A 15,530-nucleotide genomic window follows, 5' to 3' on the forward strand; every position below is an offset into this window, starting at 1 on the left:
GGATTTCGAAAGATTGCAATTTGTTGTTTTTCTGTGAGGAGAGGGTGTTGTCATAGGGGTGCATAAGCACGGATGAAGACGAGTAACAGATCAACTATATGTATGATACAGAACCAACGAGAGAGAGAGAAAGAGAGTAATGAGTGTGACTGGTCCTCACACAGGATCTGTCTCTGCTGGGTCAGAAGTTCATGTGTGCATGCCAGCTTACTATCTCTCCCTCTCCCCCCTCCTCTCTCTTCCCCCTTCTCTCCCCCATCCCTCTCTCCATCTATCTCTCTCTCCCCTCTCTCTCTGTCTCCCTCTTCCACCTCTCCTCCCCAATCCCTAGCTATCCCCCCCTCTTTCTATCACCCTCTTTCCTTCTCTATCTCTTCCTCTTGTTTTATCTCCCTACTCCCTCTCCCTTCTATCTCTCTCCATCCCCCCTCTCTCTATATATGTCTTTTTGTCTCACTCTGTCACACATTTAGCATGGAACATTCACTACTTAATGCAGTTTAATCCAGATTATTCCTCCCAGAACAGTTGTTCTAGTTTGCCCTAGAGTTTCAGGCCATGACCGTCCCTATCTGCTAATGTCAGTTCGATTCACACACACACACACACACATTCTGGGTTATCTTCATGTGCTGTTGTCAGTTTTCTTGCAAGATAGATAGTGTTGGATGCTGGATGGATGAATAGAGAGATGGATGATGGATGAATAGAGAAATGGAGGTATAGCAGCTGTCAGTGTTACGTGATGGTTTGCTGAACTCCATGAGGTCAGAACTGAAAATAACGTTACACACACACAGACAAACACTTGCTCTTTCACACACACAGTCACACACACCAGACACACACCTATTCTGACAGCTGAACCAGTCCATAAGGACCCCCATGTGGGGTGCACTAAGAACAACATTGGTCCCACAAATTAAAATCATACACGTGGTGTCAACCAATTATACTGCATGAGGGAGGGCCGAGCCAACTCACACACACTCAGTAAGACGAGTAGCCTAGTCGAATGTCGGAGGAGAGCCATAACAAATCAATGCATTTTTAAAGACGTTGCGTAAGTGTTTTTATATGTTTCACTGTGGGAGAGTGGGAAACGTCATATCGATTCCTTTTTATGTCTTATGTGAAGAAATTGACAATAAAGCTACTTGAAACTTTAACTGTGCTTCAGACTGCATAGCCTTGAGGTTTTTTTGCGTCAGGTAGGCTATAGGCTACATTTTTATACAGTATAGGCGATGCAGAAAACATTGGCAAAGCCGCAGCATGCGTTGCTGTAAGAAAAGTGTACTTGGCGCTTAACCAGCTGATGAATCAATTCATCATATTCCCTGGCCATGTCCCAGTCAATGACATCAAAGAGGGATTTACACATATGCCTACATGCATATACACATATATAGTACATGATACAAGCGCAGTAGCCTACATATATCCTCATAATTGTCTATGAATTCGTATCAATTAGATACTCTTTGGCCTTGTTTTTATCTAGCCTACTTATTCTGAAAGAGTTGAGATCATTATTTTCGCTAGCAAGATCTCATTCGATTTCCATTAAGCCTATACCAGCAGGCACATTTAAAGAAATGTGATCTGATTGATTGGGGTAATGAGGCACTTAAGATGAGCCTATACATTTCCCCAAAACTTTCGCATTTAGCTTATCGGCAATTTTTTCCCAAGCTGCTTGTCTTGCTCTGGCAGCGGTGGCGGTGTTTGACTTAGCCATGATAATATGCTTATAGAGACTCATTATAATAGTTTCCTCGGATGGCGAGAATAGCTTCACCGCTCTCTCTTTGGTCTTTTCCGCCATCATACCGTTAGAAAATCACGGTTTTGGTGATCGACCTTTCCTGCCTTTTGAAGTAGGACGTGCACGTGCAATTTCCCTGATAAGTTTAGCCTGATTGAAATTAACCACATGATTTGGATGCGGATCAGCCGTTGACGAACCGATATTTGCTGTTCTCACTCATCTCGCTAATGTTAACGGGCTAAAGGGACAATTGATTAACTTAGCTTCAACCCTTACGACGAACGGGGCCCTGTTCTGGTTGTAGTATAATATGGGCAAATCATGATGTAGTGTTTATGTATCTTTTACCAGTGTTTGTATTATATGCTTGCAGTGTCAGACCCTCGCAGCTACACAGGAGTGCTAGTTGCTGTTCTCTTTTTCTTTAGTTTTATGTGTGTTTGATGCATTGGTGCCGCTCGTAGATTCTTTACTTTATTGTGTCGGCTTAAGTTTCTCAAGCCTATTGGACTGTGTCCATATAGGCCTATGTTATTATTGTTTTCTTTATCTGGTGACCAACGAACTCCACTGTTGTGTAATATTTATTAATAAAGACTATTTTTATACTTTCTCAAAAAGAAACGGTGCAATAGCATTATTGAGTTCCCCTTGCTCCGATATCATGTAGCCCACTTCAAGGGGTGGCGTAGTCAACTGGCTTGAGAGGGCGCTACATTAGCATAACAAGCTAGCGAGTCCAACAACCAAGTTACCGGTAAACTAGTTCACCAAGCTCCCGACCTCAATCCACATCACTGAATCCATTGAACTCGTTTCATGTCAGTCAGTATGAATTAACATTTTAAAACATGCTAAATCATATATATTTTGATATATAAGTCCCACCTGACTAATAGTCGAAGGACCAGCCAAACTATGAAAAAAAGTGTGATTTATAAAATACGGTACCCTAGGGCCTACTAATACAAAATGCATAACAAATGAATTCAATCTCAAGACTAACTATTTGACTAGTTTAAATTATTTGACACCAGATACACTAGATACCTTATAACCAAAATGTAACTACAGATAACATGCAAAAATGTATAGCATAATTTTCAATATCAAGTTGACCATGACATTGAACACCATATTACCAGCTTAGGACCAGCCTAATCAGAAGCAACTTTTAACTGAATATCCAAATAAAACTAATATCAAATGGATGCAACACGTTTTCTATGGTATTACTAGATTCTAAACTAATATGAAGATAATGTCAATGTAATATTATAAATGCTCAAGACTAGGGATGCGTATTGATAAGATTTTAAAGATTCCGACTCCTTATCAATTCCTGCTTATCGATACGATTTCTTATCGATTCTCCCCTCTACAGCCAACTAGGTCTGTGCGTCCTGCACCCCCCCACACACACACTCGTTCTAAACAAATTTCTCAAACTGGCTTTGACTGGCTCAGAAATGAGCTAATACCTACCACCTCTAGGCCTCTTCAGGCCTCTGTTTTCAAAACAAAATCTAGTCGGAGATGGAAACTTTCAGTTTCCTTGTGTTCAAGCTTCTATTACTCAACACCAGTAGGACTTACAGGGGTCCTAACAACAGGGGAAACTAGAGAGGGTACAATTTCTGGGGAAATTGTAGGGTGTGCTTGCTTGCGTCGGTTGCACAGGGGTCCGTTTTTGAATGACATTTTTACAACTGATATTTCTGTATATTTTATATAAAAATGCATACTTATTATTTATAAAGATGACATAGATTTAAAAGCATTTTTTTTTTGCTGCTCATTTACAACTGAAAATACGAGTGAAGTGTAGAATGAAATAGATGTCTTCTCATTTCCCCTGCAAGAGGCAGCCTCATCGTTGAAACAAAACGAATAAATTGGGCAGACCGGTGTAAAAATTGACCTAATCTCTATGACTTAAACGTCATTTTAAGTTTTTCCCTTCTCATGATATTTTCAGGCATTTAGCCTACTCATTGCATTCATTCATTAATAAAGAACCCCCTTTGAAGATTATTCTACGACGTTACCCGGCAGTAGAAGATGGAATCGCGATTCAAACAGTACCATCTGCTAACTGAAAATATGCCCCCCAAAACGTAAATAAGCTTGACATTTATTTAGTGGAAAATCGCTCATTCATAAAAAGCTCACTGGTAGCGATCATTGTCAGTAACAACGCAAAATGCGATATAGCCCTGTGTGGAGAAGCTGCCCGGTAAATTGTACTACTACGGTACAGTACTAGACTACTGCTGTGTTCGTCTTGGTAGCGATTGCGTTGGTTGAATTGGATTTAACGTTCCGTTGTACGGTTTAAGCTGAAATTAATTATTTTCATGAACAGATTGACAACGTTTAGGCTGTGGCAATGAAGTTCAGGTTAGTAGTTAGATAGACTTTTGATTTAAGTAAGGGGAGTGCCGAACATGTTCTGTCGCCGTTTGACTTCCTACAGTTGTGTAAGCTAGATGTTTTTGTAGTGTGTCTCACGTAAGCTACAGCGTTGCAGTGAGCTACACTGGTTTGAAACCACAGGTAATGGTTTTTTCACCAACAAATCGTTTACTAATGTCAGAATAAACCCTACAACGAAAATGTATATGTGAGGAATGTTTATTTTAACGATTGAAAACAGATAACGCTACATCATAGACCACTGTAGTATGTGTTGCCCGTGCAACACAAGCTAATGTCATGATGCTATTACTTCAGTGAAATAGTAGACTACTGTTTCCGAAAGTAGATGTACTTCCTTAATAATATCAGCTTATATTGTACATTACACATCACAATTGTGTGTCATATCACAAAGTAAAATTAGTAAATAGTTATCACCTGGCCTCTTTGCTTGTGGCGTTTCTGAAGCTGCCTTGCAGTAAAGCTATAGTTAGCCTAGCTATCTCCCAGAAGTTAACGAGCTGCTAAACTAATATTCTGCTAGAGGTAGTCACGCGAGTTTTTGTGACGTTAGTGACGTAAGTAGCGTCATTGACTGTGGTTAGCAAGTTATCCACCGTTAGCTTCACTTTTCGACACAAAAACGTAATTTCTACTTAAACCGTGCAACGGAACGTAAATCCCAATACAAGCAACTCAATCGCTACCAAGACGAAACTTTTGACACCTACGTTGTCTATGTAGGCCAAATATTGACTGAGTTTTAGGGGGGCAAAAAGAAATAAAAATAATAATAATAATAATATATATGTGAGAGAACAAAGGTTGTGCTCTCGCCGAAGGCTTGAGCACACCCAATAACTTCAGTGTCACCTTTCAAAAGAGACCATTTACATGCATGTACTCCAAATGGTTCAACAACAGCTTTCAATGTACTTTGGGTATGTTGTTTAGGCGTTTTCAGGCACATTTAACAGGACTATTAAAAGGTTAAACAATTAAAATGCTAAGTTTAATAATGGATTAAAAATCGATATGCTCAGTTTAATAATGGGACACACGAACGTTTGCTGATAACACATGCCGCCCCGATAACGTGAAATTATCAATAAGATCAATACTAATGGGAGACGAATGCCGGAGCAACGGGACAGAAGATAACTAGATCGACTACACACAATAAAGGCAAATTGCTTCACACAGTAACAAGTGGTTGTGATTACTTTTGAGCAGTTTAGCTCTACCTTAGATAGTTAGAGATGAAGCGCGAACGTTAGCTGCGCTGCTGCATGCATCGAACACATGACGTTCCAGTAACTTCATTCCATGCTGTGTGTTCAAATGCTTCTTCATATTTGTAGTATTTCCTCCCTTCGACGAAATAGACTTTTTACACACGTTACAAGTGGCGTTGTTGTCATTTTGTCGTGTGAAATACAACCAAACTTTAGAACGCTTCTTCCTAGTTGCCATGTTTGCTGCAGTCTGTCTGAATAAACTATAAAAGTTTGCATGCGCAACGGCACAGAGAATCGTTAACAGAATCGTTAAGGAATTTTGCTAACAATTCCAAGGAATCGATTCACTGGGAACCGGTTCTAAACAAGAACCGGTTCTCGATACCCCTCCCTACTCAAGACTCAAAACCACTACAAGACTAGTATCAGCATGGATAGACTGAAAGTCCCTTGCTACTTCTCACATATGCAGTTACAAAGTGCAGTGCATGGGAGCCCTGAGTTGAAGCACTTGCATCTGTGGTTGCAACCTTTCTTACAGGAACATCTGGTTAGTTCCTGACAGCTGGCTGCTATAGGAGGTAATGCTGACCAGCATACTTGCCATATTTCTCCCTTCTGCATCCAGCCCCAATCAGCAGGACTGCTGGTATCAGGCCTGGCAATGGTTGCCTGACTCCAAACGATCCCCGGCTGATAAGAAGCCCGCTTGGCATGTTCTTTGAGGGCTGCTTGTGTTGGTGGAATTGAGTTGTATGGCCTTTGTTTGTGGGCAAAGAGATCCAGTCTTGCTTCATCCACACTAGCGGCGGCACTTGATCAGTCATACATGAGGACAACATATCTCTCCAGACGTTGCAGTTCAGAATCACTGAAATGTCTTTGATGCTGGCTAAGATGGGTGAAGGTCACAGATGTTCCAAGTTTGCCATGCAGTCTTCTTCCCTTTACGCAGACACAACATCCCATCCAGTGAATGCATGAAAATAAAGTATTCCACTAGCTTTCTCAGGCCCTATGGCAGAAACCAGTTCAGAAACCATGAACTGGAATCTAGCGTAAATTGGCCCCTTCGCCAAATGCAATCCACATGTTCTCAAGACCAAGGTTGTGTAAAGATGGCAGGACATATATTGCTATGATAAGGATATCAGTGTCATTAGCCTTGATGACCAGGGACTTGCTTCCATCTGTTGTTGCATCCTTGGCATGTAGAAATATTATTGTCAGCCTCTTCATGAGAGCAAGGAGATACAGCATCCAAAGACATTCTTGTGATGGTAATGGCATTTTCTCCTTTTGTGACAATGACGGTGCTTGTTGTCTGTGTTTCACATATCTTCTCTGCAAGGAAGACGAATAGCTCAGTCTTGTTACTGTCATCCTGAAGAAAGCTCCTCAAGTCCTTTGGAGTCTTGCTTGTTCCTGTTCCTGTTCTTCTCATTCCTTTCCCTCTTTTTGATCTGGCTTCAGATTTCAGACTTTTCAGACTTTTTGTACACATCAAACACTATATCCACCCTTTTGAACTTAGCACAGAAGGATGCCACCTTTTGGATGACATATTTTCTGGCATAGTCATCAAATGTTTTTGAGGTGCGTGGAGGTAGCGCATTGATCAGTGCTGAGCCATCAATAATGATTGCATCGCCCCTTGGTTCTCTGTCTGGGATGTCCACTTGTGCTTGAAAAATTTCAACTAGCTGTGACTTCTGGCATGTATGGAGCTTGCCACTGCCTCATCTTTACTAGCTAATGGGGAGTCAGGTGGCTGAGCGGTTAGGGAAGCGGGCTAGTAATCTGAAGGTTGCCAGTTTGATTCCCGGCTGTGCCAAATGACGTTGTGTCCTTGGGCAAGGCACTTCACCCTACTTGCCTCGGGGAGAATGTCCCTGTACTTACTGTAAGTCGCTCTGGATAAGAGCGTCTGCTAAATGACTAAATGTAAATGTAATGGGGTTGATCTTTTCCCAGCTTTTTTTTCTTTTTTTCCAAATTTGTGTTGTTGAATAGGAGCATGCAACTCTCATGATAGTGTGCTTTGTTTCGTCTTAAAGTTTCTTCTATCCCACTACCTTCATCAAGTCTTGCAGGATCTAGCTTGATTGGTAGTGAATTTAATGCCTGAAAGAGAGGAATATTTCTCGCCAGTTGCATATACCCATCTTCTCCTCCTTTGTTAGGATTGGCCTGGGGAGACATTTACATTTAGTCATTTAGCAGACGCTCTTATCCAGAGCGACTTAAGGCCGATTTATACTTCTCCGTTTTTACGGAGACGGACACAGGGAACGCCCTCTCCGATGAGGAACTCCCTCTCCGAGCCCCTCGGAGAGCTCTACGTGCACCTCCTGATTTTCCTGACTGTCCGTCTGTCATTTTACGGATACCCCTTGGCTGTGATTGGTCCGTATAAAGAACCGCTTGCGTCAGGGGCGGGGTTGCCGTGACCAACAAGACGAACAGAATCCTTTGACTGCCATTGCTGTAAGTTTACAATTCATATTTCAGCTAAACAGTACATGTAAATCAGCATCTGAATTAAAATGTGACGAGAAATGGGCAGTGTAGTTGCTGAAAATGTGCTTATTTTATTGATGAAACGGCTAATTTGTAAATTTGCTCCGACTTTTCGATAACCTAGCTAGCATCGCAGTGCAGCGCCACCTACTCTTCTGGCAGTGAATTGTTTTCAGCACCCACAGCCTTCGGAGTACTATAAATTCAACCAATCCGTCCGACTCCGTCTGTCCGTAACGGAGTCGGAGAAGTATAATTCGGCCTTGACAGTAAGTACAGGGACATTCTCCCCAAGGCAAGTAGTGTGAAGTGCCTTGCCCAAAGACACAACGTCATTTAGCAAGGCCAGGAATCGAACCGGCAACCTTTGCTCAGCCATCTGACCTCCTATATACACACAATGGATATAATTGACTATTAACTGTTAGTGATATCAATAGCCAAACAATGTGTAATATTCATAATAGGGCTGTCCCCACTCAGTCGACTAGTCGATTGTTTGGTCGATATGCTCTTGGTCGACTAAGATTATTTTTAGTCGAGCAGCCGTATGGAAGTGTGAGATCTGATTCCCGCTTGTGTCACCGTTGCTGAATTAAAGAAATGTTCTACAGAAATTGTAGATTATATTATTTAAGACATAACGCAACTCTAAAAATATAATAATAATTTTAAAAAGTGTTACTGTTTTCCCTTTTGTTAATCTGCATTTTGTTTTGTTTTTTGCACATGGCACAATTGTAGCTCTTAGCCTAAACTTTACCAAACTTTGTCTACAGTTGGTGTTATTAATCCTTTAGGCAAAATGGCAAAGAAATCTTTGGTATGGAAGCATTTTATCAAAGTACCGGGTGACTGAAAACATGTTGAATGCACACTGCCAACAACGGTTTATATTCCATAGTTCGACGTTGAATATGATGTACCACATGAAAATCGTAAGTTGGCCTACTTCGCTAATGCAAACACTCAGGCATTTTTTATTATATCGGCATTCGGTAACAACAGGATTGGTGACACGAGGCTTATTATTAGTAATAGCTCATTTTATAGCGGCTGACTGTGGAATGTCCAGCAGCTAGCTCTACATTGAGTCAGATCGGGAAAATGTTTGTACATTTATGTTTGTCTAGTTGTCAATCACCCTTCTTATGTATGTATCTCTTAACACAGTGAGGTAAAACATCACACAAAATGGTTTGATGAAAAACACTTTTAGAAAAAAAAACTTTTACAATTTAGATTAGTCGATTTTCAGTCTTGGTCGACCAAAGAAAATCTTAGCCCTTAATGCCTGTTATGATCCTCTAGAACCAGTACAAATCAGTCTAGCAGCCTTAAAAACATAGGAATTAACATCTTTATCATTCAAATTGGCCAACTACACAGACTTCTTGGACAAAATACAATGAAAGCAGGCCAAATGGCAGCCATCTTGAAAAATGGCCGCCATATTGGATTTTCAAATGGCCAATCAGGCAGATTTGATCTATAGGCCTCTGAGAACAACTCCACAAAATGTCATGCTTGTATCATAATTTGCACGATTCTTATGACTTATTGCTTTTATCTACTGAGCTATACCTGTTCTAGTGAACATCTTAATGATGCTCCATGCAGTCATATCTGCTATCTGTTCTAGTGAACAAGTCTTGCACAATGGGGAGTATTTATGGGAAGTCAGTTCCTGTGACAACCCATTTAACGGCTTATCACAGATTTAGAGGGAGTCACATGCTCCATTTGCTTTCAGACACTATACCTCATGTTACCTGGCAACCATGGACACATCTCCTGTAACTATGTGTACTCATGTCATGCCATGTTGTCTAAGATCAATTTTGACAACCCAATTTACTCCATTATTTTAGGAGATACGTACTATATAGGCTAAACCTAACATTGACATTTACCCACACACCACTCTTGTGAATTTTTATAGAAGTTACATCACTGACCTATACAGTACAAACAACAGTCAACATCTATCAAGTCTCATCAAAGTATGTATTTACTACAAAATGTTTCCTAAAAATGTAAGGTAGTATCTGATAAAAATACTATTATGTAATTTAGAATGCTTATTGGGTGTTTGTGCTCAAGCCTTCAGCGAGCACAACCATTGTTCTCTCACATATATATATTTATTATTGGGGTGTGCTTGCCTTTGGCGAGCACAAACCATTGTACTCTCTCATATATATTTGTATTATTGGGTGTGCTCATGCCTTTGGCGAGCACAACCATTGTTCTCTCACATATATATTTATTATTTTTGTTTCTTTTCCCACCCGTAAGAATCTGTCAATATTTGGACTACATAGACAACGTCGGTGTCAAAAGGTTTCGTCTTGGTAGCGATTGAGTTGCTTGTATTTTTATTTACGTTCCGTTGCACGGTTTTAGGTTGAACTTAAGTTTTTGTGGCAAAAAGTGCCATGTGTCAACAAAGGGAACTCAATGCAAACGTCACAACGTCAGCACATGTTAGCAACGACACATGGATACAACGTGCATAGATTTTTGTTTTGTTTTTTATTGCAAAAATGTTAACAAATACAATGACAGTTCAGTCAATTCAGCAATGACCATTATATGAGAAACATCTTCAAGATCAATTTCAATAATATACAGCTATAAAGAAAAAGACACAAAAAATCTTATACAAATGCACAAACAAATTTGTCAGCATCAAAAAAAAAAAAGTAAACAGGTTGTACTATAATTAACAAAGCTTTTCATATAATTCAACCAGTTTGACACTTTTTTCATTATAGATTTTAGTGTATTAATGAAGTAATTGACGTTATTTAGAAAATGAGCAAATTTAGGCACTATAGAGGAAATTTTACATTTTTGTATAAAGAATTTAGCTAATAAAATAAAAACATTCCCCGTGTATTCAATATCTGAATTGCAATGAGAAAGATAACAAATAACAGTATGCATTGTCAATACAATATCTGATTTAAATTTGGAGGTATAGAAATTTGACATGTCAACCCCAAATTTACCAATAAGAAGGCATTTACATTTAGTCATTTAGCAGACGCTCTTATCCATAATAAAAAAAAGATGATCAATAGACTATCAGTTTTACAAAAAGTACAGGTCAGCTCATTATTGCCAAATTTCAATACATATTCATTTGTAGGGTAGATTTTGTGTAGAATTCTTAAATGCACATCTCTAACTTTCTTAGCGATACAGAATTTATATGGTAAAAGCCATGTTTTTTCCAATTTATATTTTCTATTAATGAATTCCAAAAGAACTTCCCCCTAGGAGTGACACGTTTCTTAGAGGAGAAAATACTTATCATTTTATTATTACATTTTGGATCATAAATGCTCTTGTCACCGACTTTGAATGTTGGTTCAGTCTTCATAATCTTTCCAAATGATAAATGACACTTCATCAAATGAACGAGACCTTTAGGTATTGCTTTAATCACTGTGAGAAACTTTGTGAATAACTGGAAAATTGTGATTCAACATGAAATCATGATAGGAGTAAATATTCCCATCTGAGTCCATCATGTCACAAAGATAGTCAATTCCTTTCTCATGCCAATTCTTAAGGAAAATCGATTTGTTCTTAGTTATAATCAATTAATTATTTCATATCATATATATAATTTGTGTGGGGAAAAGTTGTGGACAAAACAAAGTTTCCATGCCAAGAGAACTTGTTTGTGAAATTGACAGTTTTAAAGGGAGTTTAGGGGGGGGGGGTAAAGTTGCAAGATAACAACAATTTTAGTCCACCCACCAATTAAAAAATATTAGATGGAATGAAGTGCCAGATAGAGTATGGAAAGGTAACACATTGTCCATATAATTTTGAAAGTATTATTAACATCAAAAAAGTCCAACATATCAAATCCTTTTCTACCACATAAAACCTGTTGTTTGAGATGTTGATGTGTGTTTTTCCAGAAGAAGTTAAATAATAATAATTTATTTGTTTGCAAGTGTTGTCATGGACAAATAGCGAGATAGCTGGATATATAAAATTAGATCGACATTCTGCTTTAGTTAAAAAAACCCTGCCAGGAAATGTCTCTTTGAAGCCAATTGTTGAATTTTTATTTTTATTTCTTAAGTTTGGGTATAAAATGTCTTGCCGTAGAGAAATTTGTTTGCAGATATTAATGGCAAGATATTTCACACTGTTCTTAACAGGTATGCTATTTAGTGTTGTTTCAGGGATATCGTATAAGCAAATGAATTCACATTTAGGAATATTTAATTTTAGGCCAGATGAGTTTGAAAAGGCATCAATAATTTCAAGAACCTTGCTAATTTGATCCTTGTTTTCTAGGAACAAGGTTGTATCATCAGAAAGTTGTGAGATTCTTATCTCCTGGTCAAAAATAGATACACCATTAATCTCAGAACTATTTAGGATATTCAGGGAGAGTAATTCCACAACTATTAAGAACAGGAAAGGTGAAATACCACAACCTTGTCTCACCCCTCTATTAATAGGGAATCTCTTTGAGGTGTCAATTGGACCAACAAAATAAATGTTATGGAGTGGCCAGCCCAATCCCCGGACCTTAATCCAATAGAAAACTTGTGGGTGACATTAAACATGCTGTTTCTGAGGCAAAACCAAGAAATGCAGAAGAACTGTGGAAGGTTGTCAAATCATCCTGGGCTGGAATACCCGTTTACAGGTGACAGAAGTTGGTCGACTCCATGCAGCATAGATGTGAAGCAGTTTTCAAAAACCGTGGTTATACAACTAAATATTAGTTTATTGATTCACAGGAATGCTAAATCTTTACTTTTTGTAAGTTTGTAATGAATAATGCAGATACTGCTATTTTTTCGAACAGCCCAATATATTTATTTCCGTAATTTTCTGTAACATAATATTGATACATTTTTTTGTCATGTTTTAATGTAAAATATAATGTGCAGTGTTCCCAACAAATTGAAATACTGTACAAAATTTGATTTTGTACACAAGGATTTTGAGCTTTACTCAAATTTTTAAAAATACTGCTATTATTTTGAACACAACTGTACATGCGCTATTCCTGGGTCCTGCAAGGACTAGGAAAACATATACAGCCCACAGAACATGCTGCATTTTTCAACAGTGCTTTGATGCACTGACCAACAGTGACTTTCATGTTCCCTTGAAATAGGGAACGGGCACATGACTCATTTAGTTTTCACTGTTACACAGTCTACTCTGATGATAGTGTTACACAGTGTGATACTCTGATGATAGTGTTTGAGTGTGTGTATCTCTTGGTATGTGTATGTTTGCATTGGCTTGTAAGTTTGTGCTAGCCTGTGTGTGTGTGTGTGTGTGGGGGGGGGGGGGTTTCGCAACAGACCAAGAGCTAAAAACCTACGAAACGGTTATATGATTTTATTGAAAGACATTAAATCACCAGTCACCACTAAAGGGGACTTTTCAGCCTAAAATGTATAACATGACCTCTCTCTCTCTCTAAACTTAAAAAGGTTTCTGCAAACTTCTGGAAACAGTTGCACCACCTCAGTTACTATGGATGGTAGCTCTTCTTTTTTTCAGGCTGAGTGAACTTGATGTGTATTTGCCAATACACATGATTGTTGTGGTGGCTGTGGCTGTGTATGTGGTGCTGAGGGTGATGGGATCTGTGGAGCTGAACCCACCTATGTCCCTGTGTGCAAGTGAAGAGAGGGGTGGAGATGGTTGGAGAAACTAGAGAGAGACAGAGAAAATCGATAGAGTGGGAGGGAGAAAAAGAGAGATAGAGGCAGACCATGAGAGAGATGATTGCACATTCAGGAGACAGGAGGAGTGAGTAAGAAGTGAGATCACGTCAGCCTGATGTCATCCTGGTGGCATGCCTCACCTTGTCTGATAAGCCTGCAAGGTTATCCTGTCTCCTCTACTCCCCCTCTCTTCCTTTCCTCCACTTCCCCTCTCCTCCATTCCCCCTATCCTCTAGTCCTTCACTCCCCCTCTATTCCACTCCTCCACTCCCCCATTCCTCCACTTTTCCTCTCCTTCCTGTGGGGGCCTCCGGGCTCACCTGTATTCCTGACTGTGTAACCTTGTACATGTTTTACTATCTACATCTGAGAAAACACACACTCACACTCACCCACACATAGACACACACACTCACACACAAAGTACTCATAGACATCTATGCACTCTTATGAAGTACATCAGAAAAAGCTCACACACACATACTTTACAATAGAAAACACACACACCATCCCTGAACATGGAAACATGCCAGAGGGATTGCGCCGGGCGTTTTCAATGCCTGCAGTTTGCGGGGTCTGTTTTGAGAAGGAGGTTTGGAGAACTTGAAGCTCGGCTGATATTTTGGCTTTTCTCTCAGGGGCATGTGCCACTATAAAAACCTATAAAGCCACTGTGGTACATCTGGAGGAAGGGAATGATTACTCCTATTTCTACTCACACACTTAAAACAAGGGAGGGGGTTAGTTACCAACCAGGGAAATTGGCAAATGTAGTGTAGAGAGAGGGAAGGGGTAGATAGAGAGATGGGGAGAGAGAAAAATATTGAAAGAGAAAGCAGAGAGAAAGAAAGATGGGAGTGGAGAGAGAAGGAGGGAGAGAGATAGGCAGAGGAGAGAGAGGGGGGCAGGAGAGACAGAAAAAGGGGGAGTGGAGGGAGATGGGGAGGGAGAGAGAGAGGGGTGATGATTGTTTCAGGATCACTGGAGGTTTCATGTTTCTCCTCTGCCCTCCAGCTTTTAATTCTCCCGCTTTCTACTGACTGACTCCCTCCCTCTGTCTCTCCCACCCCTTTCAGCCAAGTCTCTCAATGCTGTAAGAGATTAATACTGACTGAAGACGTGAGAGCAGAGAGCAAGAGAAGAAACAAAGGAGAGGCAGTCTGAGAGAAGGTAGGTACTGCACATGCTTAACATTCTCCTTTGTTGCTGAACTTCAAGCAGAAGGAAGGGAGGAAAAAAAGAGAGGAGGATTTGCTCTCCCTCTCTCCCCCCCCTCTCATTCCTTCTCTGAGGGATAGTTTCTCTTCTGTTGTGTGCCTCTTAGCCGAGTCGGTAATGGTCTCAGCTTTATGATGTCCATGTGTGGTTGTGTATGTGGTTGTGTGCGTCAAGAGAGATGTATATTGCTGCTGATGTGAAGAATAAATGAAAGAATGCCTGTTGGGCATTGTGTGTGTACTGTATTGCATGCACACATGTAAATATTCATTCTGAAAACGTGAACCCACATTTATTCAAATGTATTTCCCATGGTTTGACTGTGTGAGTTGGGGGTGTGTATGGAAGCTGGTGTTTGACTGGGTGAGTTGGGGGTGTGTAGGGGAGTCTGAGGAGGTGTGTAGCTGGTGCAGTATGAAAATGATTTCACAGTCTAGACCAGGGGTCACTAATTGGCGGACCGCGGTCCGGGTCCGGACCCAGGCGGTTCCCTATCCGGACCCGGACCTATAACCGATATATTATTATGGAATTAATTCATTTTGACGGAACGTTTCCATTTTAACCGGCACATCTTTTTGTTCCAACTAAATGTGGTTTCTATCTTACTTGTCCAATACAAAGGTCCAATCAGGAGCTTTAATA

General features: G+C 40.0%; 1 protein-coding gene across 1 annotated transcript in view; it reads left to right on the top strand.

Annotated features, from left to right (window-relative positions):
- plekha6 (pleckstrin homology domain containing, family A member 6) overlaps window positions 1-15,530 on the top strand; it is a 300,812-nt gene that overhangs the window by 37,944 nt on the left and 247,338 nt on the right. The window contains exon 2 of the transcript XR_009929718.1: window positions 14,744-14,837. The gene's annotated coding sequence lies outside the window, so the exon portion shown is untranslated. The remainder of the gene's footprint in view (window positions 1-14,743; window positions 14,838-15,530) is intronic.

Source organism: Osmerus eperlanus, chromosome 1 (genome assembly GCF_963692335.1).
Source record: "Osmerus eperlanus chromosome 1, fOsmEpe2.1, whole genome shotgun sequence".
NCBI classification, from domain to species: Eukaryota; Metazoa; Chordata; class Actinopteri; order Osmeriformes; family Osmeridae; genus Osmerus; species Osmerus eperlanus.